Here is a 26,159-nt window from a genome sequence, read left to right as displayed (position 1 = left end):
TCAAATATATTCCAAGATATCCTAGAACATTTTAATGTAATCTCACTGAATAGCACATTTCTGTTTTGTAAAAATAAAGTTTTACTATTTCTATGGTAGAACACTAACAGTATGCATTTTTCTTTTGGCAGAAAATTATAGTATTTACTATAAACTTTGAAATGGTATACCTTTTTCCTAAAACATATTTTGAAAAGGCAGTCAAAATAATTCCTCAAGGAATAAGGAATATTATTACGTTAAAAGAAGATTGTTTAAAAACAGATGCTTTTATGATCGCACATAGGTGCACCCACGTGTGAGCCCATCACAATATAAAATGGACATAAGCCAGAAAACAAAAAGGACATGCTTTTAATGGAGTCCTTCATTATCTAGCAAAACCTTTCATGGAGCAAACAGAATGTGTCATAGCTGTTATCTTACCATAGGCAGGTTGGGTACACTAAGAATTGCTCTCCATTCTCTGGTTGAAAAGATCATTGTTTTTAAAGGCATGGAGGTCATGTTGATTTATTGACAATTAAACCTGAAGAATCTCTAAACCCTTCTAAAAATAAAACCCATCTGAGTAATTCTGCCAAAGAGAGATTATTCAGCAAGTTGTGTCAGCTGTCATTTTTAGGTTCAGCAAAATCCAACTCCCTTGGCCTGTTTAGAAAGAAGTTTATGGCCTGTTCAGGTTCTAGCAGCAGTTGCTATAGAAACGAGTTTCATGGGGATCTTTTCTAGTTATGAGAGGAACCCCTGCAGATTTCATGTAGAACTCTCCCTGTTGCATTCTGGGAAATCTATGGAGATGCATACAGTTGGTGCAGATTTCTGGCCAACTCTGTTTGCTAATTTGTTCACATTTTCTCAATTTATATGGCCACCCATGTCACTGTAGCATTCCTGGGCAACTAACAACACCTTAGAATAACAGTAAATACCAATAATGTAAAATCCATACTGACCACTGAAACCAATCCACTAAATTAGAATATTGTGCAGTCATTCTGAGGGCTCTCAACTCCCATGCCTGTGAATACATACAGTCTTTGTTTTTTCTTCCAAATGTTGCTAGAGAAGGATAAGAATATGTAAGTGATAAACTTCTGAGCAGTCAGATGGTTTTTTAAACAAATCTCTCTGACAAGGCATTTCAGTTGTCAACTTTATCAAAGTGGCTTTCGAAACAAGGAAGGACATTACTGAATACATTTATCCTGAGGAGTTTATTAACAAATATTTTTTTCCTGAAATACAAGCTGATTCATGTCTTAAAATATAATACAAATAAATTAGAAAGCAATATAAATTTGCATGAATATGATGAGAATACTTAGAAATCCAACACCATACTGCAGTACTATGATTTTGAATAATCAAAGTACGTCATCTCCTTTCTTCCAAAGGAATTCCAGTGCCTGTTTACTACTTCGGAAACTGTAAGGGTGGTTGTATTCCGTATATCTTACTTGAAGCAGAATTGCCTGAGGCATGAGACAAATGTACTGAAAAACAGATACTAGTTTTGATTGTAAGGGCAGTGTACATGTAGGTAAGCTTTGCCCACATTTTATGATTACCAGTGCCATATTTTAGTCATCAGGTAATTCTGATGCCTTGTGAAAAAAGTTGGGACTTGAAGCAAATTAAAAACCCAGAGTTTAATATTGCCTGTATTCCATGACATTTTCCTTGTTTGTTGCTGGTGCTTATTTTAAGGCATGTTCATTGGACAAGGTTTATTTCAGAGAAATTAGTGTGCCTGATCAGAACCAGGTCCAGGTTGGAGTTAATCCTCAGCAAGATGCTCTTTGAAAATCCATCCCAAAGTAGTACAGGCTCTGGCCACATGCATACTTGGTAAAAAAGCATCTGTGTCCTAAAATATATTTTAAAAAGTGAAACAATAACATAAAAATCTTGCTTAACTAAAAAAAGAAAAAGAAAAGAAAACCCTGTAAAATAGAAGTAACCCCTTTTCCCACCACTCACATAAAGAATCCCTATTCTCATTATAGGTATCACCTGTTGGATCTCTCCCAGGGATAATAGCTAAGGAAAGGCTGGCATCATAATCCAACTTTCAATATGGATTGTAGTTTAAGATGTAACATAGAATGTCACAGATGTAAACAATATTGATTCCTCAGTAAAAGACCTAGTGAATGATAATTTTATATGTATCTGTGGGGGTTGATAACATCAATCGTATTTTCTTGTTTGATCACTTGCAAGTTTGGAAAAGGAGAGATATCCTTCTTGGCTTTGTTTAGGATAATCACAATTTTCCCAGTTGAGTCTGTCCATGTGTTGCAAGGTTAAAGAGTTTTCATTGCGTCTTCTGTTTGATAGTTGGTGTTCAGGGTGTGCGCTATCTGCCTGCCAGTCCTACATGGTGGCTGTTATAATCCTTACACTATAGATTACTTCTGTTCTTCCCCCACCCCACCTCCTCCTCTTGGGCTACTGAGGTTTTTGGTTAACATGTTTTGGTGGGCTTTAGTTGGTTTGTATGGTATGTGATGCCATGTGGTTGTAATAATCTGTTGGTTGTTTCTGAGTTGTTTTTGATGTATGGCAATATTATCCTTTTCATAGCTTCTGTTTGTTGTGCTGTAGTGAATTGACTGGTCAGGACTTATTGTTAAAGTTGCATGGGTGCCCACTTTGTTGGAAGATGTATACAGTGGGTGGTCTGTTCCTTTTTTCTGGTACTCCAGCTTGCTGCAGTGCATTAGTGCTCATCTTACACAGCTTGTTCTTACACAGCTTCTCTTGTGGGAATTTGGGTTGTTACTTTGGTAATGGAGCACTTAATTAGTGTGGATTATTTTTCAATAATTTCCATTTCTAATTTGTATAAAAATATACAATACCAAATACCTCAAACACTGATAATACAATGCACATCTAAACATTCCCTGCAAGAAATAACAAGATAATGTTATCAAGTCCCAAAGTCTTGTTGAAAAAAAAAATCAGGTCTTTATTTCCTTTTGAAAACTAAAGAATGTGGGGAATGCTGTTCCAGAGATAGTGGGGCAGCAACTGAGAAAGCCTTACTTCATGAACCCTATTGATGACATTCCCCATGTGAAGGGGCCTGAGAAAATCTTTTCTTTCTGATCTTAGTGGACAGGCAACAATCACTGGGAGTAGGAAGTCCTGAAGCTATCCAGTTATGTATAACTTCTCAGGCTGAGGTAGAGACATTTTGGAAGTTCTGATTCAGTATCCAGAGGCTGTGAGGGACTGGAATGGTACAAACCAGCTCAAACTAATTCTTAGAAAGGTTGAATTGCTGCCTATCTGGAAAGTAACTCAGAGGCAGTTCCAAGGCTAGCTGTAGATAGGGTCACCTTCAGTGGTGAAATCCACTTACCTTCACTATTGATTTGGGAATGGGAGTGCGTAGGAGCACGCACGCACTATGCACGCACACAACCTTCTGCACATGCATAGATGGTAAAAAAACGGGACATAATAATGTCCTGGTGGGTGGGCAGAGCCTCCCGCTGCTGGCGCTACCAGTTCGGCGAGCCGGATAGAACCGGGGGGAGGATTTTACCGCTGGTCACCTTCCACATGTAGAAGCAAGTCTGCAATCTGGAGTCTTCTTAGACTCAGGTATTCTCTGAAACACCAAATAGAAGCCATGGGCTTTGTTCAGCTGAGAGCGATTTGCCAGTTTATAATTCTATTTGGACCATGAAACTCTGGTAACAGTAACTCCTACCTTCATCACCATGTGACTTGATTACAGGAAAGTTCTCATTTAGCAACCACAACTGGATTGACCACTCAACTTTTAGTGACTATGCTTATGATCTTACTGTACTTCAGGTTTCCTTTGCTTTATGGTCCTGCAATGGTTGTAAATGTGACAACTATTACAAGGTTACTTTGTAATTACTATTGTAACTGTGAAGAGTTGCTCTAAAACAGGGGTGTCAAACTCAAGGCCCAAGGGGCCGCCCTGGAAACAGTGAAGGACTGGCCCGTGGTGCTTCTGGCAGTGAAAATGGAGCTTGGGAGCCCATTTTCACTGGCAGATCGAGCCTACACAGGTGCCCCCGACAGGAGTGATGTCGAGCTGGCCACTCCTACCACGGTCATGGGCCCCCCACCCCCCTGAGGTCAAACACAACCCTGATGCGGCCCTCAAGGAAATTGACTTTGACACCCCTGCTCTACAAGGAACTTGCTAAACAAGGATTACCTGTAATGTCAAATACAATATAAATAACTGCCTTTGAAAGTGGTCCAGAAATTTCAGATGGTGTAAACTGTGGCCAGGATGAGAATCACTATTGCAACATGGCATCTATTTTTCTGTATCCATTTTAGAATTTTATTCAAAGCACTTTATGGCTTTACTTCAGGATAATTCACGGGCTGTTTACTCCAGGTAAGGGACATTCAAGGTGTAGTCCCTGAAAGAAATCAGGAGACACAGAGCTAAAGGACTTATTCCTCTTGAATGAACCCCCTTCTTTTAGTTTTCTTTGCCCTCAAGATGAAAACAACACTTGTTATTGATTTGTTTTTTGTAAGACTATTAAAACAATGTTACTTCACTTTTGAGATTGATTGTCATTCGGTTTTGTGCTATTTATGACTAGGATGGTTTATATTGTGTTGATTTATCTATTTAATTTAGTTTTAATCATATTGTCAACAGTGAAGGTTGACATACTTGTAAAAATAAGTAGAGGGAACATTATTTATTTAGTTTACACAAATTTATATAATTTTTACGTAATTATGATTTTGGAACATTATTAGTAGAAACATGTTCCTGGTATCTTGGAAGCAGCCATGTCAACAGAAACTTAATGTACAAGCATTCCACAGCACTACTTATGTTTTTAAAATCAGGCAAATAATTCTAATGACATAGTTCATATCAAGGTTTTTTTTTCCATCTAAAACAATGATAGGTTCCCATACTCGTAAAGACTAAAATGAAGTTTAAGTATAATCTGACTGGAAAACTAATCAAATGCTATACCTTATTATCTTCTGTATATAATAGAACAGTGTTCTCAAATGCTGTAAATGTACTGATTGTGTCACTTGTCATTTTATTTTATTGCCCCCATGTATAAATGTAGAAAGATATTCCTGAAATCTTGTATCATGCATGGAACCTGAGAATGTAAACAAACAGTACCATATATTGACCTGAATAAATACAATGCTGTTGGACAGCTGAAAGTACAGGATAATAGAGCAAACAGCTGTGTATGATGACATAGGCCGTTAAAACTTTTACAGTTTCTTGTTCTGTTGCTTGCCATATTTTTAGATATTCCATCAATTCCTATAGCTTTCTCATTGAATAATGAGTGGAATGCTGATCTAATTTCATCCTCTAGCATTAGATATTCATGTAAGTAGGGCGTTTTCTAGGGTATCTTGGATGTTAACTTCTCTAGTGTTAGATTCGGGCAATAACGAGGCAGGAGACCAGGATAGTGACAACAGCTCTTTACTATATGGTGAACCCAGCAGCCAGTGCTGGGAAAAACCTCTCTTTATATACAGTTTAGCCGGAGGCTTCAACCAATCAGCAACGTGCTATTTTCCCGCCAAAACTTTTAAAGATACATTACACTCCTTCCCTCCCAGAAAACACTTTACCAAATATTTGCATAAAATTAGCATCTTATTTTTCTACGTAATCACGCAGGTAGACTGGGCGTCTCCTGACTCTTTCGGACCTGCGCAATTCACTTTCTGGGAGTGAGTCGAGCTGACCGGAGGGACTGTTTGTTCCTCTCAGCTCCTCCTCCTGGATTATTTGCAGAGTCGTCCCCGCTGCTTTCAGGATGGGCCGGTTGGTGTCGCTGGACCTTCTGGAACTCAGATAAGTCTCGCGTTTGCCACGGGTTTGAGTCAGTTGTGGATTCATTCGTTGGGTAGTCAGGGCCTGTTTCGTCTGTTTCTGATTTACCGGTTATGCGTTTCCTTATCTGGTCTATGTGGCACTTCCATACCCGGCCATCCTCTATCTCAACTAGATATGATTTTGGTCCTGTTATCTCTAGAATTTTTCCTGTTACCCAGGTCGGACCCTCGCTGTAGTTGTGTGCCCACACTAGGTCGCCTACTGCCATCCCTCTTGTTTTACCCTGTACCCCTTTGTAACCGTCTGGTGTGTAATTTGGGTTTAAACGGTCTAGTGGGCACCTGAGCTTTCGACCCATTAATAGCTCTGCCGGGCTTCTGCCGGTTGTGACACAGGGGGTTCTGTGTTGGACGGCCAGGAAGGTATCGATTTTTGTTTGCCAGTCGCCTGGCCTGATTCTGGACAATGCTTCTTTTGCGCTCCGAACGGAACGTTCTGCAAGGCCGTTCGTCGCAGGGTGGAAAGGCGCCAAGAGGACATGCCGGATGCCCTCCTCTGCCAAGTACCCCTCAAACTGGGTTGCCGTGAATTGCAGGCCGTTATCTGAGACTAAGGTGTCGGGCAACCCGTGGGTTACAAATAGGTGCCGTAGGACTGAAATCACGGCCTCGGCTGTCATGGATTTCATGAGAATGATTTCCAGCCATTTGGAGTAGGCATCGACTACTACCAGAAAGGTTTGGCCATGGAAGGGGCCGGCAAAATCGATATGGATTCTAGACCAAGGACCCTGGGGTCTCTCCCACTCCTGAATCGGGGCCGTTGGTGGTAGTGGCCTGGATTCCTGGCAGGCCTGGCATCTCCCTACCCTTTCAGCAATTTCCGTGTCCATCAATGGCCACCACACATAGCTTCTCGCTAAACCCTTCATTCTGACGATCCCTGGGTGGCCTTCGTGAAGGAGTTCCAATACCTTTTCCCTCAATTTCTCCGGGATCACCACTCGATCCCCCCATAGCAGGCACCCCCCTTGAGCTGAGAGTTCCCCACGTTTCTTTACAAATTCTTTAAAACGCTCACCCGGTGCAGCGGGCCAACCTCTTTGTACCCAACCAATTACAGTCCTTATTGTAATGTCCTTGTACGAAGCCCGAGCCACCTCTTTGGATGTGACTGGGCCAGAGTCCAAAGAGTCAATTAGCAGAACTGGTGTCCCCGGAGTGGGGTCTTCGATAGCCTCGGGTAACGGGCATCTGCTCAGGGCGTCTGCATGCCCTAATTCCTTCCCTGGCCGGTGTAGCAGTTTGTAAGAATACACCGCTAGAAAGATAGTCCATCTGGTCAGTCTGGGCGAAAGTGCCATGGGCGTTGGGCGGTCGCCTGCCAACAGGCCTAGCAAAGGTCTATGGTCCGTGATGATTTCGAAATCACGACCGAATATATATTCATGGAATTTCTTTACTCCGGAGACTATAGCCAAGGCTTCCTTATCAAGCTGGCTATAATTCCTTTCAGCTGATGACATGGTTCGGGAGTAGTATGCAATAGGGGCTTCTGTGCCATTTGGCAACCTGTGGCTGAGCACAGCCCCCACCCCATAGGGAGATGCGTCGCAGCTTAACACTAATGGCAGCGTGCCATTGTATTGAATAAGGAGGCTATCACTCGATAGGAGATTCTTTACCCCTTCGAATGCCCTAGCTTCCGCCTTTCCCCAAGACCATGCAGCCGTCTTTGCTAGTAGTTTATGAAGCGGCTCGGCTACTGTTGCCTTATTCCTTAAGAATACCGCGTAGAAATTGACCAGACCTAAGAATGCCTGCAACTCCGTTTTGTTCTTTGGAACCGGGGCCTTCCTGATGGCCCGTACCTTGCTTTCAGTGGGGTGAATCCCTTCCCTGTCTATCCGGTAGCCCAGGAATTCCACAGATTCAACCCCAATCTGGCATTTGTTCAGTTTAACTTTGAGACCGGCAGACCGGAAAATGCCCAAAACTTTTCGCAGCCTTACCCCTAATTCCTCTAGATTCTCAGCGGATACCAGTACATCGTCAAAGTATGGTACCACCCCTGGTAGTCCCTGCAATAGCCGCTCCATTAGGTTCTGAAATAACCCTGGAGCCACACTAACCCCAAACTGTAACCGGGTACACTTAAAAGCCCCTCTGTGAGTCACAATTGTCTGCGCTTCGGCTGTGTTGCTATCTACGGGCAGCTGTTGATAGGCTTGGGCCAAGTCTAGCTTGGCAAAAACTTGCCCTTGCCCCATTGAGTGCAGTAAGTGCTGTACCACCGGGACGGGGTAAGCACTCTTTTGCAACGCTTTGTTAAGCGTTGCCTTATAGTCAGCGCAAATCCGGACCGACCCGTCCGGTTTGACTGGGGTGACTATAGGGGTCTCCCACTTAGCGTGGTCAACTGGCACTAGAATTCCCTGGTTTACTAGCTTATCCAGTTCCCGGTCAATCCTGGGCTTTAGGGTGAACGGGACCCTCCTAGCCTTTAGACGGATAGGGGCAATTTGGGGGTCTAAGTTAAAAGAAATAGGGGTCCCCGTGTACTTGCCCAGGCAGTCTCTGAAAACGTCCCCAAACTCTTTCAGGAGTGCGTCTTTGAGGTTGACTTCGTTTCTGAAGATTCCAGTCACTCCCATGCCCAATGCTCGGAACCAGTCCAGACCCAATAAGCTTGGCAGGGTCCCATCGACGATGGTGATGGGCAGAGTTTTCTTGTATTGTCCATACTCGACGTGGACGGACGTTACCCCTCGAACAGGGATGCGATTCCCTTGGTAGTCTTGTACCTTTAATTTCTGTGGTTGCAGCTTGCGCTTTGCAATGGCGGGTAAGGCTCTCACGAGATTGTCCCAGGACATGATCGTGATCGATGAGCCGGTGTCCACCTCCAATCGGCACGGCACCCCCTCAATCTTTGCCTTTGTAAAGATTTTTTTCTCTAGGCGTGTTGATGCGTGACCCACTCTCACGACAGTCTGATTCAACTTCGCGCCTTTTTTAAACTGACCACTCGCGGGCCGCCGCGTTCAGCGCTCTGATTGGCCGGTTTGAATTTTTGGCGGGAAGGTTGGGGTGCTCGACAGGCCTGTGCTATGTGCCCCTTCCTTTCGCACCGCCGACACACCGCATCCTTAAATTTGCATTGTTGTCGTTGGTGTTGCCCTCCGCAACTTGCGCAGTCACCCCGGTCTTCTTTCTCCGGCCTCCCGGTGTGGAAGACTCCTTCCTCTTCCTCACCGTCCGACTCAGCCTGGATCTCCTCGTTGTGGACCGGGGTTGATTTCGCACCAGCCGTTGGTGCGAGCGGCTTTTGTAGGGTTTCCGCCGCTTGGGTAGACATCTCGTGAGCCCTGGCTTCGTCCAAGGCGTTGCCAGCGTTAGGTTGCTTTTAGACAGCAGCCGCCTCCAAACGGATGTCCCTGACCCCGGATGAGTTGCTCCAGCAATGCCTCATCCAAGTCTCGTACTCGCAATGTTTTGAGGCTTTCCTCAGGGCGCCATGTATGCGCTGATAGACTCGCCTCTTGCTGTCTCGCTCCCGAATTCAAACCGTTGCACATACTTGGACGGCGTTGGTGCATAATGGCTTTCAATAAAGTCTGCAGAGTTTGCCACGGTACCGACTGTAGGCGTTGGCTCCAGGATTCTCATGTGTCAAAACTTCTGGACGCAGTGGCTCAGGAAATACGCTCGTTCCTGTTGTCTGAAACTCCTTGAAGTTTGTTCGCCTGAGAAACACTCGAAACGAGCCATGTATGACCCCATTTTCCTTAGCTGGGTCGAATGGCACTGGCGGTGTGTAGCGGACATCGCTGCTTTCCGCCTTGTTTGCTGGGTTCGTCTTCCTGGTGAGTTCAGCTCTTTCCTGGCGCCTTAGCCTCGAGATCCCACCTTCGCCGCCAGTGTTAGATTCGGGCAACAGGCAGGAGACCAGGATAGTGACAACAGCTCTTTACTATATGGTGAACCCAGCAGCCAGTGCTGGGAAAAACCTCTCTTTATATACAGTTTAGCCGGAGGCTTCAACCAATCAGCAACGTGCTATTTTCCCGCCAAAACTTTTAAAGATACATTACATCTAGTATACATAATTTCACTACACTCCTCTAGTCCTTGTTTGATCTTCCTTGAATCAGTTACTACAGTTAGTTCTCAACCTAAGACTAGAATGGAGGCTGGAATAAATAATGAAGGCTGTAAATCTTAACTCAAGGCACCCATGTGTCCAGACTTGATTTTAATTTTTGTTTTGCAGCAACTGTTAAGCAAATATGGCAGTTATTAAGTGAACCCATCAGCCGTTAAATGAATGCAGCAGTCATTAAGAAAAATCTATGTATTCCTATAGGTGTTTTTTGCTGGAAACAGGCAAAAAACATTGTAAATTCCAATAATCTGATCGCGGAAAGCTGCAACTGGCCGTAAAGGTGAGCTAGTTGCCATGCACATGATATGTGGTTATGTGATCATGGGGCACATTCAACTGTCTCTGAAATTCATAAATATGGCAGGGGGCGTGTGTCTGTTGTAACTTTAAATGGTTAAGTGATCAGGTATTAAGCAAATTATCTACCTCATCTTTTCTTCAAAATGTCTGTTTGTTTGCTAGACATCTAGTTTGCTTTCTTCATTTTTCATGTTTTCTCTTTCACATTTATCCTTAACATCTTTTTTAAGCTTATTTATAGTTCCTCTGTTTCCTGATCGATCAGGTTCTGGACTTCCTGATGTTCTAGTGAAGATCATGTCATGGAAATTGGTTGACTATCTTCGAACTTGCAGGTGAGCAGTTTGTGATCTGTTCCACTGTAAGTCCCTGGCCATGTTTTTGCTTTTATATATAACTGAACTCTTCCACCTCCTTCTCTCAATAATATAGTCAATTCCATAATTCCACTTTTATAATAGACAAACTTTAAGGATGTTCCCTGAATGAACCGATTCAAGGTCAAGGCAATCAGAAAGGCTCCAGCGCCCAAAAACAAAACAGAGCTACAGGCATTCCTGGGGCTAGTGAATTTTCTGGGTCTTTTTAAAAAACAAAGCGACCGTTGCTGAGCCGCTGCATAAGCTTCTGGGAAAGAATACTGTTTGGTCTTGGGGAAAGTCGGAAGCTAGGGCTTTCGAAGCAGTAAAAAACCTACTCTCAAGCGATAGCCTACTGATTCAGTATCATAGCTCATTGCCATTATTACTGGTTTGCGATGCCTCCCCTTACGGGGTGGGGGCTGTGCTCAGCCACAGACTTCCAAACGGCACAGAAGCCCCTATAGCCTTCTACTCCAGAACGATGTCCTCCTCAGAGAGGAACTACAGCCAGTTGGATAAGGAAGCGCTAGCAATTGTGTCAGGGGTAAAAAAGTTTCACGAATACGTTTTTGGTAGAGACTTTGAAATTGTTACTGACCATAGACCGCTGTTAGGGATACTGGCTGGCGACCGCCCAACGCCTGTGGCACTTTCGCCACGATTGACCCGATGGACTATCTTCTTAGCCGCTTATTCCTACAAGCTGCAGCATCGACCGGGAAGAGAAGTGGGGCATGCGGACGCTTTAAGCAGATGCCCACTACCAGGGGCAATCGAAGACCCCACTCCGGGGACGCCCATCCTGCTAATTGACTCTTTGGACTCTGGCCCAGTCACATCTAAGGAGGTGGCTCGGGCATCATACCGGGACATTACTTTGAGGACTGTACTCGGTTGGGTAAAGAGGGTGCAGCTACCGGGCGAGCTTTTAAGGAATTTGTAAAAAACGTGGGGAACTCTCGGCTCAAGGGGTGCCTGCTATGGGGCGATAGGTGGTGATCCCGGAGAAATTGAGGAAAGGTATTGGACCTCCTCCACGAGGTCACCCAGGGATCGTAAGGATGAAGGGCTAGCAAGAAGCTATGTGTGGTGGCCACTCATGGACTCAGAAATTGCTGAGAGGGTAGGAAATGCCAGGCTTGCCAAGAGTCCAGACCGAATGGGAAAAACCCCAAGGGCCCTGGTCAGAATCCACATTGATTTTGCTGGCCCTTTCCACGGCCAAACCTTCCTAGTGGTAGTCGACGCTTTCTCTAAATGGTTGGAAATCATTCTCATGAGATCCATGACAGCCGAGGCAGTAATCGCAGCCCTCTGCGGCACCTATTCGCAACCCACGGGTTGCCTGACACGCTAGTATCCGACAACGGCCCGCAATTCACGGCAACCCCGTTTGAGGAATACTTGGCAGATGAGGGCATCCGACATGCCCTCTCTGCGCCTTTCCACCCTGCGTCGAATGGCCTTGCAGGCGTTCCGTCCGGAGCGCTAAGGAGGCATTGTCCAGACTCAAGCCAGGCGACTGGCAAACAAAGATAGACTTCTTTCTGGCCGTTCAGCACAGAACCCCCAGCACTGCTACAGGCAGAAGCCCAGCCGAATTATTGATGGGACGGAAGCCCGGTGCCCACTGACCGTTTAAATCCCCATTACACACCAGAGGGTTACAAGGGGAACTGGAAAACTAGAGAAATGGGCATAGGCGACCGAGTGTGGGCCCGCAACTATGGGGACGGCCCAAGTTGGCTAGCAGGGCAAATCATAAAAGCAACCGGTCCAAAATCATACTTAGTTGAGTTAAAAGACAACCGAGTATGGAGGCGCCACATAGATCAGATAAGAAAACGAATAGCCGAACAACCCGAGCTAAATGAGACAGATCATGACCACTCATTACTTGAACCCACAGCTGACCCTAACCCGGGGGAGGCGCAAGACTTAGCTGAGTTCCCGGAGGTCCAGCGACGCCATCAGGTTCCCGTTGGAAACAGCAGGGACGACTCTGCAAGTAATCCAGGGCCGGATGGCCTAGAGAAAGAGCTGGGAGGAGCAAACGGCCCCTCCGACCAGCTCAATCCACTCCCAAGGACTGAACCGCGCAGGTCCGAAAGAATCAGGAGACGCCCAGGTTATTTGCGTGACTACGTCGAAAAATAACATGTAAATAATATGTAAATATAGGTAAAGTGTTTTCTGGGAGGGGAGGAGTGTTATGTATCTTTAAATATTTTGGCGGGAAACAAGCACGTTGCTGATTGGTTGAAGCCGCCGGTGAAACAGTATATAAGGAGAGGTTTTTCCCCAGCCAGGTTGCTGGGTTCACCATATATTAAAGAGCTGTTGTCACTACCCTGGTCTCCAGCCTCGTTACTTCCCGAACTTAACAGCTTCTCTTGTGGGAATTTGGGTTGTTACTTTGGTAATGGAGCACTTAATTAGTGTGGATTATTTTTCAATAATTTCCATTTCTAATTTGTATAAAAATATACAATACCAAATACCTCAAACACTGATAATACAATGCACATCTAAACATTCCCTGCAAGAAATAACAAGATAATGTTATCAAGTCCCAAAGTCTTGTTGAAAAAAAAAATCAGGTCTTTATTTCCTTTTGAAAACTAAAGAATGTGGGGAATGCTGTTCCAGAGATAGTGGGGCAGCAACTGAGAAAGCCTTACTTCATGAACCCTATTGATGACATTCCCCATGTGAAGGGGCCTGAGAAAATCTTTTCTTTCTGATCTTAGTGGACAGGCAACAATCACTGGGAGTAGGAAGTCCTGAAGCTATCCAGTTATGTATAACTTCTCAGGCTGAGGTAGAGACATTTTGGAAGTTCTGATTCAGTATCCAGAGGCTGTGAGGGACTGGAATGGTACAAACCAGCTCAAACTAATTCTTAGAAAGGTTGAGTTGCTGCCTATCTGGAAAGTAACTCAGAGGCAGTTCCAAGGCTAGCTGTAGATAGGGTCACCTTCAGTGGTGAAATCCACTTACCTTCACTATTGATTTGGGAATGGGAGTGCGTAGGAGCACGCACGCACTATGCACGCACACAACCTTCTGCACATGCATAGATGGTAAAAAAATGGGACATAATAATGTCCTGGTGGGTGGGCAGAGCCTCCCGCTGCTGGCGCTACCAGTTCGGCGAGCCGGATAGAACCGGGGGGAGGATTTTACCGCTGGTCACCTTCCACATGTAGAAGCAAGTCTGCAATCTGGAGTCTTCTTAGACTCAGGTATTCTCTGAAACACCAAATAGAAGCCATGGGCTTTGTTCAGCTGAGAGCGATTTGCCAGTTTATAATTCTATTTGGACCATGAAACTCTGGTAACAGTAACTCCTACCTTCATCACCATGTGACTTGATTACAGGAAAGTTCTCATTTAGCAACCACAACTGGATTGACCACTCAACTTTTAGTGACTATGCTTATGATCTTACTGTACTTCAGGTTTCCTTTGCTTTATGGTCCTGCAATGGTTGTAAATGTGACAACTATTACAAGGTTACTTTGTAATTACTATTGTAACTGTGAAGAGTTGCTCTAAAACAGGGGTGTCAAACTCAAGGCCCAAGGGGCCGCCCTGGAAACAGTGAAGGACTGGCCCGTGGTGCTTCTGGCAGTGAAAATGGAGCTTGGGAGCCCATTTTCACTGGCAGAGCGCTCGGGCCACCACAGGTGCCCCCGACAGGAGTGATGTCGAGCTGGCCACTCCTACCACGGTCATGGGCCCCCCACCCCCCTGAGGTCAAACACAACCCTGATGCGGCCCTCAAGGAAATTGAATTTGACACCCCTGCTCTACAAGGAACTTGCTAAACAAGGATTACCTGTAATGTCAAATACAATATAAATAACTGCCTTTGAAAGTGGTCCAGAAATTTCAGATGGTGTAAACTGTGGCCAGGATGAGAATCACTATTGCAACATGGCATCTATTTTTCTGTATCCATTTTAGAATTCTATTCAAAGCACTTTATGGCTTTACTTCAGGATAATTCACGGGCTGTTTACTCCAGGTAAGGGACATTCAAGGTGTAGTCCCTGAAAGAAATCAGGAGACACAGAGCTAAAGGACTTATTCCTCTTGAATGAACCCCCTTCTTTTAGTATTCTTTGCCCTCAAGATGAATACAACACTTGTTAGTGATTTGTTTTTTGTAAGACTATTAAAACAATGTTACTTCACTTTTGAGATTGATTGTCATTCGGTTTTGTGCTATTTATGACTAGGATGGTTTATATTGTGTTGATTTATCTATTTAATTTAGTTTTAATCATATTGTCAACAGTGAAGGTTGACATACTTGTAAAAATAAGTAGAGGGAACATTATTTATTTAGTTTACACAAATTTATATAATTTTTACGTAATTATGATTTTGGAACATTATTAGTAGAAACATGTTCCTGGTATCTTGGAAGCAGCCATGTCAACAGAAACTTAATGTACAAGCATTCCACAGCACTACTTATGTTTTTAAAATCAGGCAAATAATTCTAATCACATAGTTCATATCAAGTTTTTTTTCCCATCTAAAACAATGATAGGTTCCCATACTCGTAAAGACTAAAATGAAGTTTAAGTATAATCTGACTGGAAAACTAATCAAATACTATACCTTATTATCTTCTGTATATAATAGAACAGTGTTCTCAAATGCTGTAAATGTACTGATTGTGTCACTTGTCATTTTATTTTATTGCCCCCATGTATAAATGTAGAAAGATATTCCTGAAATCTTGTATCATGCATGAAACCTGAGAATGTAAACAAACAGTACCATATATTGACCTGAATAAATACAATGCTGTTGGACAGCTGAAAGTACAGGATAATAGAGCAAACAGCTGTGTATGATGACATAGGCCGTTAAAACTTTTACAGTTTCTTGTTCTGTTGCTTGCCATATTTTTAGATATTCCATCAATTCCTATAGCTTTCTCATTGAATAACGAGTGGAATGCTGATCTAATTTCATCCTCTAGCATTAGATATTCATGTAAGTAGGGTGTTTTCTAGGGTATCTTGGATGTTAACTTCTCTAGTATACATAATTTCACTACACTCCTCTAGTCCTTGTTTGATCTTCCTTGAATCAGTTACTACAGTTAGTTCTCAACCTAAGACTAGAATGGAGGCTGGAATAAATAATGAAGGCTGTAAATCTTAACTCAAGGCACCCATGTGTCCAGACTTGATTTTAATTTTTGTTTTGCAGCAACTGTTAAGCAAATATGGCAGTTATTAAGTGAACCCATCAGCCGTTAAATGAATGCAGCAGTCATTAAGAAAAATCTATGTATTCCTATAGGTGTTTTTTGCTGGAAACAGGCAAAAAACATTGTAAATTCCAATAATCTGATCGCGGAAAGCTGTAACTGGCAGTAAAGGTGAGCTAGTTGCCATGCACATGATATGTGGTTATGTGATCACGGGGCACATACAACTGTCTCTGAAATTCATAAATATGGCAGGGGGCGTGTGTCTGTTGTAACTTTAAATGGTTAAGTGATCAGGTATTAAGCAAATTATCTACCTCATCTTTTCTTCAAAATGTCTGTTTGTTTGCTAGACATCTAGTTTGCTTTCTTCATTTTTCATGCTTTCTCTTTCACATTTATCCTTAACATCTTTTTTAAGCTTATTTATAGTTCCTCTGTTTCCTGATCGATCAGGTTCTGGACTTCCTGATGTTCTAGTGAAGATCATGTCATGGAAATTGGTTGACTATCTTCGAACTTGCAGGTGAGCAGTTTGTGATCTGTTCCACTGTAAGTCCCTGGCCATGTTTTTGCTTTTATATATAACTGAACTCTTCCACCTCCTTCTCTCAATAATATAGTCAATTCCATAATTCCACTTTTATAATAGACAAACTTTAAGGATGTTCCCTGAATGAACCGATTCAAGGTCAAGGTGTGGAAGGAACTAGAGGAACTCCATGCCTTTTTCTTTTTCTTCAGAGGACCACGGGGTGCCGATTGTGTGTGCAGACTTACAGAAATTAATATTATCTAAACGCTCCCCACCCCGCCAAAAAATACCAGCCCGCCCTTTTCCTTTCGAATGGATTCGGGTCTTCTGTGACTGTCCCAGGAGAAGCGAGGAAAGGAGCCGGCCCATTTACAATAAAGGGAGGCGAAAGTTGGCGGTGAGCAAGGAAGGTTAGCATGCGGGAAGAGGAGAAGGAGGAGGAGTTAATGGCTCGGACGCCTTGTTGCTATGGGGAGACAGAGGGAGGAGGTGGCTCCGCCGCTGCTGTTGCTGCTTCGCAGGGCAGGGAAAGCCAGAGGCGGCGACGCTGCTGTTCTGTGACACATTTCCCATATTGCTGCTACTGCTGCCATATTGTGCCCCCATCCTCTCTCCCCCCCCTCATGCGCCTGCTTCATGAGTACAGTGAGTTGGAATATTTCCTTTATTAACTATTTCTGGGGAAAGTGGGCGGGAATCAAATATCATTTCTTTCAAACCCCCCCCCCCCAAATCTGGGATTTTCTGTTCTTTTCATTTATTTTTAACTTCCAAATCTTTAAATGCTAAGTTCTAGCTAGTCTCTCTCTCTTTCTCTCTTTTCCTTTTCCCTCCTTTTTAAAAAAAAAATATTTCCAGATGCGGGGCTAAGATGTATCTGAGGAAGACGCCGTCTGAGCTTTTCTTCCCTCGATTGCACAATGTGAGCTGGGTAACGCGAAGGCTTAAATTGCGCCGCTGGCGTGCTTGCGTCTCTCAGCGCGCTCCGGCTAAAGATTTAATTCGGGCGAGGAGTGGAATCGAGCAAAGGCTGCAAATGGGGGAGGTGGGGAGAGGGAAAGGTGATCGGGTCGAGCGTGCGTCGGAAGATCTGTGTAAATTGGAGTTTGTACCTCCAGAGGCTCTATTTGCTCATCTGGGAGGAAAAACATTTTGCACGGCCAAGCCAGAGCTTTGTGGCCTCTTTGCTGGGGGAGGGGGGGCGAGGAGGAGGAGGAGCCGAAGAGGAAGAGGAAGGTTAAGAATTTCAGAGGAGCGACTTGAAGAAAGAAGGGTCGCTTTCCGCAAGCCGCGAAGTAGGGCTTCTTCCAGCCAGTTTTGCAGAGGCCAGAGATTGGGGGAAAGAAAGACTTTGGGTTGATTGGCAGTTAGCATTTTTCCTGGGGGAGCGATCGTGTCTGCCTGACGGTTCAAACGGGACGCGGGGGAGAAGTGAAATGAAACGAGAAAGGCGTGTGAACAGGCTAGGAAGGCTTCTTTTTTGGATGGAAAGGGAACTACCGGAGACGATTTGTGCCTGTTGATCGAACAACGGGGGAGACCAAACGGGGAATATCTTCCAATTATAGCCTCGAAATAACTGGTAATGTCTGAGCAAGTGATAGGACCTGCTGCGAGTTGTACTCCGGAGGCGTTGCGGCGTCTATTCGAGGGAAGAGTTTTATGGCTTCGAGAGAGAGTAGGCAGCCGGGTGGGGAGGGGGGGTGAGGCTGAGTTTCCGTGACGGTGAGGAAAGGCTCGCATCTTTTCCGCGATCAGGGAATTGGCCTTTAAGACTCTGGGGACTCCTTCGGGCTGCTCAGCTGCCGCAAAAAAACCTCCTTTCTTCTCCCCCAGGACTCGGCGTTGCTCTCGTGGGAGATCCGCTGCCATGTGGCTGTTCCTTCTCTCTAAGGACGGTCATAATAAAGAGGGGGTGGGGGGTGAAGAAAAACGCTTTGAGCGACCGCTAAAATGTTTATAAGCCTTAGAACAATCCAGGGAGGCAAGGGACAAGCTTATCAGTTTTCTTCCGTGGCAAGTTGTACGGCTAAAATCTCTCCGAGCAGATGGCAGAAAACTTAGCGCTTGGAAGTTACGTTTCTTCCAGTTTAAAGTAGAATCTTCCCCCTCTCCCTTCCCCCCTTGTCGGTCGTCGGCTGCGATTTGTTTAGTTCCGCCAGTTTTGCTTCCCCCATTTTGGTTTGAGGCTGTGACAGCCACGTGGCCGGCAAAGCCTTGCGCAGGGAGAGGCGGCCATGGGGTCACACGGGCGACTGTGGGAGCGTGTGGCTCTGTGTAAGCAGCTCAACACAAAGCCAGGCACACAGAGTAGAGCTCCTCCTCCTCCAGGGGAGCTTAAGAACAGGAACCCCCTCCATGCAATCTCTGCAATATTGCATCAACCCCTCCTCCCCTCTACCGCTTTTCTTCGCTTCCGGCTGCTAAAAAAAATAATGCAAACTCTTTATTGATAAAACTGAATTGAAGTGCAGGAAACAAACTTGCACCCATTTCGTTTTGATCGTGTAAATGGGTAGAAAGGATAGCAATCTCCCCTTGAAAATTGTTAACTGCACAATTGCAAACATATTTGAAATATTTATAAAATACGTCCATGGTTTTAAATACACTTTTAAACCCCATCTTTGTATGTATGAAACAGAGAACTTAGTAAAACAATGGTCTACTATTGTTCTTTTCTAATAACCCTGAACATGAATGGGGAAAACACTCTACTGTAAGCCATCTGAAGCCATTTCTTGCAAATTGGAGGTTGTTGCATTGTTATCTAGAAGATGCTAGTATTTTTCCCTCTTCCACAAAGATTTTATTTTGCAGATGAACTGCATGTATATGTATCTACGCTTTTAAAATACATGTTATGTTAAAGTACATTATTCCTTTTAATTTAGTAGCACAATTTATGTGTCGTTCAACCCAAATAAGGTTCTAAGCAGTTTACCATTTACTTAGTTGTGTTTATTTTTTATTGTATTTGCAGCATTTTGTAGAGATCAGTTATTTAGAATTAGATAATACAGTTGAGAATTCTTAGTGACATATTTTTAATGTGCCCCTCATAGTTATTGATGACCATATTAAACCATTAATTATAGTCTCTCATGTATTGAAATACAGTAATCTCAAAAAGCAGTTGTGCCTGAGAATTACAGCATTATATTTGCACAAGTGCAAAGGGCACCAAATGGGAGAAGGCTGAACTAGTCTAAATACACAGCACTAATTTTCTTTACTAGGTAGTGAAAAGCTGGGAATATGACTTCCCAGTATTGAAATATGGAATGTACTTCTAAAGCAATGTACTTGGTGCCACTGTTTAGGAAGATGGGAAAACCTTTCACTAACCTTTTAACAACTGTTCATAATGACAGGTTTTAATTTTGGCTTTAACTGCATTTTGTTATGATGTTCACTATTATTATTATTGAAAGCCATCTTGAACTTTGGAATAACATTTTCCAGTTCAGTTACTAAATATAAGTACTCACTTTTGCAAGAATACAGTTATTTACTAAGCTTTTGAGGCCTTCTCAACTTCCAGCAGAGCTCATCAGAAGGAAAAGGGGTTGTGTAATTCATAAATTCTTTCTTTCATTACAGATTATTAGATGACCTCTTCAGCTGGCTTGCATTATGTCACTTATGAATGAGGGTTTTCCTATAAAGTTTATCATGTTCTGTACCATCAATTACAATAGTGGTTGTTTCCATCCCATTGTACTATCTGATTGCCATGGTTGTAATAATAATTAATATTAATGGCAATCTTTAAAGGAAGAGTTGGCATTTGCTGCAAACTGAGTTTATATCAAAATGATGGCATGTGTGTGGCGCTTCCCAGCACGCACATGGGCGCTCCTGTTTCAGCACTCAGTGCCAAAAAGTTCGCCAACACTGCTATAGGACATACTCCACCTTTATATATCTGTATCCTGATTTCTGATGTCATTTAGAAACCCCCATGGTTTGGAACAGTGTTCCTTTTGATATTGGTAAACTACAATTCTCTATGTTCACTTACAGCCTTGCTGAAGGAACTGCAGGAGTTGTGATTCAGCAACATATAGAAAACCATAAGTTTCTGTACATGTTATTGAGCATAGAATGTATATTGCTATGCAAAGTAAATGTGGGCCAAAACATATGCTGACTTTTTCACTAGAAAATTCAAACCTTCCGGGTGATATGGAGTAGATTTTATCAAGGTCTTTTGCTGCTCTGAAATGAAGACTAATGAAACCATTATCCTCTCCAAATCTTGTTTTCTAATGAGGTATGAGATGGATAGGTTTAGGTGGGCATACAAGAAGTAAAGGATAGGGCCAGCACACACTTAGCCCCATGTTCCCCAATCATAGTTTACCTGCTCTGTTTGAATCGTAGTGCTTCACCAGTGCTAATATGGAAAAAGTTCCTTGAAGGTAAAAAGTTTTAAAATCACACGGACAAATGACTTAAGTAACAGTAATTGTGTAGATAATATCCAAAAAGCTTTTTGCACAGTGCTGTATGTATCCATTCAAGTGTGTTCCATTGAATTCAGAAAAGCAATTAAGTATGCATAGGACTGCACATCCAAACTGTTTTGAATAGTAAAAATCTATATTCTTCAAAGGGAACAAAAATCCCTGTTGTAACTAGGGAAATGAACAATTGTGCAGCACAGGCAATGGGTTTTTAATAAGTACTAGAATTTGGAGCATGAGAAATGCCAGGAGAGCAATCATGACCTTGTATTGGAGTTTTTCTTACCTTTATACATTACATGGTCCAATATTCCAACTCCATCTAGACACAAAAGTAATCTGGCAGGCAGTTTCCTCATTGTCTTGATATGTTTGATGCACATGAGCCTGTGATTTTGAACTACCATATTTACATTACTGTTCCTAGTATCTTGACAAGATCTTTTGCATTTTCAAAGTCAACTTGATCTTTCCCTAAAAGAGAGATAATATTTTATTAGGCAAAATGACATTGTTTTCCTTCTAAGCCTCAGAAAATCTAAATAAAGTTATATCAGAACTGTATATAGTTGGGCAAAAAAGGATTTAAGTTTCAGAGGGCCAGTACATTTTTTTAATAGCCTAGTATCTATTCTGTTTACTCATTGTAGAATACAGGCAGAAACTATTTTTTCATTCCATTTTGAAGCTGAGGGCATCAAGCATCTGGTTGGCTGTAATACAAGGGGTAGTTTTAAACCAGTCTTAACCTTATTCCATTTTATGTTGTAATATGAGATATTGAATGATCCATGTCTGCTGCATAGTTAAATTAATTACCCTGTGTAATTGTTCTTTTTTTGATCTGAAACGAAATATGGTATAGTCCGCCCTCAGAGCTATTTGACCTTGCTTGTAGGTTTTGTGGGGCTTCAAAGAGTTGCAGTGATTTGCTCTATAATAAATTAAATGGACATAAGGCTTTTGGAATTGTTCTTACCTAGTTAGATAAGAGGTTGGAAAATGGGGAAAAGTTGCTCATGGTCACTATTCTTGATTTCCTCTTTGCATTTTAGGACTATTAGAGTATAGTTGCACACTACAGAGTTCACTGTTTATTAAGTTTGATATTAAACAGGAGCTCCTGTGGAAGTAGAAGTCACCAGACATTTCCCTAGATTATAAAGAGGGATGGGAGTGCAGAACTATAACCACATAGGGCTGTAGTGACTATCACTGAGAATGACGGATGATTTTCTAATTTGTCTGGCATGCTGATCAAAACACCATACTGACTTTTTGCTATGGAGAAATGTTTATTTATTTGTTAAATTTATTTGCCGCCTAATCTCACTGTGGGGCTACTATGTCTATAAAATCTCAGATACAAAAACCAGAATAATTAGCACCACAAAATCAAAGTGTTGGAAGGGACTGTTGGCCATTGGATTCAGTCCTCTGCCTTGTAGGTATTTTGAGAAGTAAGTTCTCTTGTACATTTTTTGGATATCTTGTATCTATTTATTTTGTAAATCTTGTACATTTGCATCTCAGAAAAAAATTCCCCAAACCCCAAATCATGTTAATTTATGTATTTATCATATTTGCATACTGTTAACTCCCAGCGTCTCTGGTTGATTCCCTTTCTACTGCCTTCTGCGAAATGGGTACACAAAACAGCCATTTTGTGGGAGCATTTATAGCATAATCGTAAAATTACAGGTATACATGCCAGTCCAAAAACACTATCCCTATTCTGTGTTCAGCCACTAACTACTGAGATGGGGTGGTTATAGGCATTCTTGGAGCCCTTTCAGACTTCACAGAATTTTTCCAAATAGAGCTATGGCTTTGCAAATCAAGTTATAGGTGTATTTTGGTTCTTCGTGCTCATGCATTTGCCCTACCCATTCCAGTAGATGTGTACATATACAGCAAAGCAAAATCATCACAAATTACTGCCTGTCTGTGGTTATACATTTTATCAAACAAATGGTGCTATGTGTGTTGGCAGAAGGCCACATTTATAGTCAGGCTCAATAGTTGTCCAAAAATAGAATATACTATTTTCTTCCAAGTTTTGCTAGAATATGAGCCTGATATTCTGAAAAGTTACAGCTGGTGGGATGAATGGAAGTGTTCAGTTGCATATATACAAAAACAGACTTATGCTATTGAAAGATATTTAATTTAACATTTTAATTGGCAATGTAATTAGTTTGGCCCATGATTTATGCTAGTGTTTCAGGAACTAGAAATGTTTAGGTGTTGATTCACTTGAGCCTCTAAAATCAACCGGAAATACTCCTTTTTTTCTTGTTATTTTCCCCCTGAAAATCACTTAATGAAAAAAATTCATATATCCATGGTTTATTGAAAAATTTGTTGAACTAATTCTTAGCCTAGCGGGACTATTTTTAAGTCTAGCTGTTAATTTTGACATTGAAACATATAATTCTGATGCAGCTTTTTCCAAATTTCCACTCAGTGCCTCTCTCCACTATAGAGTGTTATCTGCCCATTCTTGAATTGGCAGGAAAGAAAAACTGATTGCCCCTTCAGCTCTGCCTACCTCACTTTCCTCCAACATTGTACGTTTTATATAACCTGGAATTTTCTTTAGATGGTGGCGGGGGGAGGGAAGAAGAAGGAAAACATTATTTTAATACTGATGCAATTAAGAAGAACTTAAGCCTATCTTACTCATAATCTGGGTGTAAAAGGAAAGCAACAACATGAAGACGCTACAAAAAATAGATATTATCTGATCATGATTGTATCATCATTAGGTACAAATTATGCAGAACCTTTCAAAGTGAAAAACAGATGTTCACATTGAAAACCATACAGATATATACAGGTAGACTTTGACTTATGGCCACCATGGAGCCCAAAATTTCTGTTGTTAAGTGAGGCATTTGTTAAGTTAATTTTGCCCCATTTTATGACCTTTCTTGCCACATTTGTTAAGTGAATCATTTCCGTTGTTAATTTAGTAACGGTTATGAAGTGAATCTACCTTCCCCATTGACTTGGTGTATAAAAGGTCGCAAAAGCTGATCGCATGACCCTGAGACACTGCAACTGTCATCAGTATGAGTCAGTTGCCAAGCCTCTGAATTTCAATCACATGACCACAGGGATGCTGCATTGGGTTTAAGTGTGAAAAATGGCCGTAAGTCATTTTTTTCATGCCATTGTAACTTCTAACAATCACTAAATGAACTGTTGTAAGTCGAGGACTACCTGTACTTCCCTCCCCCACTTCTTAAGGCAAACTTCTACTTTTTTCAGTGCTGAGCATATGAAGGCATGAACGCGGGAGAAGCAATTGTGGAAAATCCCAGTTATCTAGGTTCTTTGCTAACAGCATTATACTTCCAAGACTAGTTTTCATAGCTGGTTTTGCAACAGTCCTTTCTTTTAATTGTTAAATAAGGTTTACAACAAAGGATGGGTACATATAAGCATATACGAACCATTTTTAAAAAATGGACCAGCCACCTGATGCTTATGGGAAAAAGGCTGACTGTTGGCTGTCTCACTAATAATGCAAATGGCAAAGCTGAGTGCACATCCTGGATGTGCTTAAAATCTTAAGACTGATTTAACTATCAGAAGGTCTTGCCATCAGGCAACAGAGAAACAACAATAACTTGGATCTTTTGATGCTGAGCAATATTCCAGTATGCACAGTTTCATCTGGTCGACTGATATGCCAGCTTACCTAAACCTATGACTGAGAGGTAGGTTTTTATCCCCGAGGAGAACATAATGTTTCAGTTGTCTTGGATACATAGTGGTGTAAGTAGGATTGTAATCAAGTATAGGCTCTCTGCAGTGCATTTTGGGATTTAAATCTGACCTCTGATCCCAGTAGCAGCTCCAGTGAGATGGGGGGGTATATACTGACACATATGTGGTAAATTCCGAGAACAAAGGGAAAAAGAAATGAATATAATTCTTGCCTTAGATACCTTGCATTTTTCTAGAATATATCCTACTTTCTGTGAATGATTGTTCTTGGGCTTGACAGCTAAACAAAATGAAGCTTAAGTTGCTTATTTAGATTTTTCTCTGTTCACATGCTGTGCTCCACTAGAACATTAAGGTATCAGAACGAAATGGGCATTGATTTCAAAGAAGCTGCATCTACTTTGAAAGTTGGAAGGTAAAATACTCTAATGAGCTGTCAAGATGCTGAATATCAGGATAGATTCAGTCTCCATGATCAAGCTAAAATTCTGTGTTTCAGGCTCAAATATCCTTGAACCCGTCTAACTGATTGTCAAACATATATACAGCAAGCAGAGATACTGACTGAATTCACATGTCAATCTAATCTAAACCATGTGCTTGTATGATTTTAGCTTAGCTTGTTGGATGAATCCAGTCATTCTAAATTATGATTTAGGTTATTTTAAAATTCTATCAATCAGCAAACCATAACCTAAAGTGGCGTGTGAACTTTGCCATATTCTTTGTTCACATAATGCTAAACAGTATTCAAAGTTCCACTGTTGATTTTTGATTGCTCTGTATATGAAAATCCTCGCTGCCTTATAGTGCTGTTTCAGCTGTCTCTGTTTATCACATGGAATTCCTCCCTTATTTTGTTAAACCAGTTCAGCTTGGAACAAAAACAAGTTTTATGTGATGTCACTTAATAATTACAGGTTTGGTAACAATCCTCCTCTTCCTTCCCTGCCTCCACTTGCACTCTTCTGCACATACACGCCCTAAAAGCATCGTAACATAATGCACTCTAGCATTACATACCAAAGGTTTAAGTGTTGGTAATGAGGGCACAGTCCATTTGTTCAGAGTCTGATTGGAACGTGCAATGCTGAGCAAGCAGGAAGTCATGGAAGCTGAACATGACACTATTCGGAATATAGCACACTTGCTAGCTTCAGCCTTCCCAGGCTGCCTGATTTTATTTATTTTATTTTATTTATATTTCTTATTTCTAAACCGCCCATCTCTGTCAGAGATGGGGCTCTGATGCCCATACTATGGACAAGGAGGTGAGATGATCCTTCCACTGGAAAGAAAAATTCCAACTAAGATATAACATGAAGCAAAATATATTTTCTTGGGCAAAGCTTTGCAATATGGATTTTTAAAAAGATATCTAGAATGTCTGCTTAATGCAAATAATTAGGAATTTGATATTACCTATGGTACTAGTTCAGCTCAGCAGTTCCAAAGCTGTAATTGGCTTTTCAAGAAAAAAAAAAGTCACAGTGACTATTGTGGGGGGAGCAGGGGGAGA

General features: G+C 42.2%; 1 protein-coding gene across 7 annotated transcripts in view; it reads left to right on the top strand.

The window, feature by feature from the left end:
* The window catches only part of FOXN2 (forkhead box N2), a 120,401-nt gene that overhangs the window by 48,720 nt on the left and 45,522 nt on the right, over positions 1-26,159 (top strand). The window contains exon 2 of one of the 7 annotated variants that reach the window (XM_058164998.1): positions 10,572-10,641. The exons of 1 other annotated variant lie outside the window; for it this stretch is intronic. The gene's annotated coding sequence lies outside the window, so the exon portion shown is untranslated. Of the gene's footprint in view, positions 1-10,571; positions 10,642-16,310; positions 16,428-16,973; positions 17,082-17,749; positions 18,019-20,130; positions 20,861-25,101; positions 25,912-26,159 lie in introns of those variants that run through there. 5 more of the 7 variants (XM_058165000.1, XM_058164999.1, XM_058165003.1 and 2 more) reach the window with 5 other exon arrangements.

Source organism: Ahaetulla prasina, chromosome 1 (genome assembly GCF_028640845.1).
Source record: "Ahaetulla prasina isolate Xishuangbanna chromosome 1, ASM2864084v1, whole genome shotgun sequence".
Classification (NCBI taxonomy): Eukaryota; Metazoa; Chordata; class Lepidosauria; order Squamata; family Colubridae; genus Ahaetulla; species Ahaetulla prasina.
The sequence above is the reverse complement of the archived record's forward strand: the minus strand, read 5'-3'. Positions and strand labels throughout refer to the sequence as shown.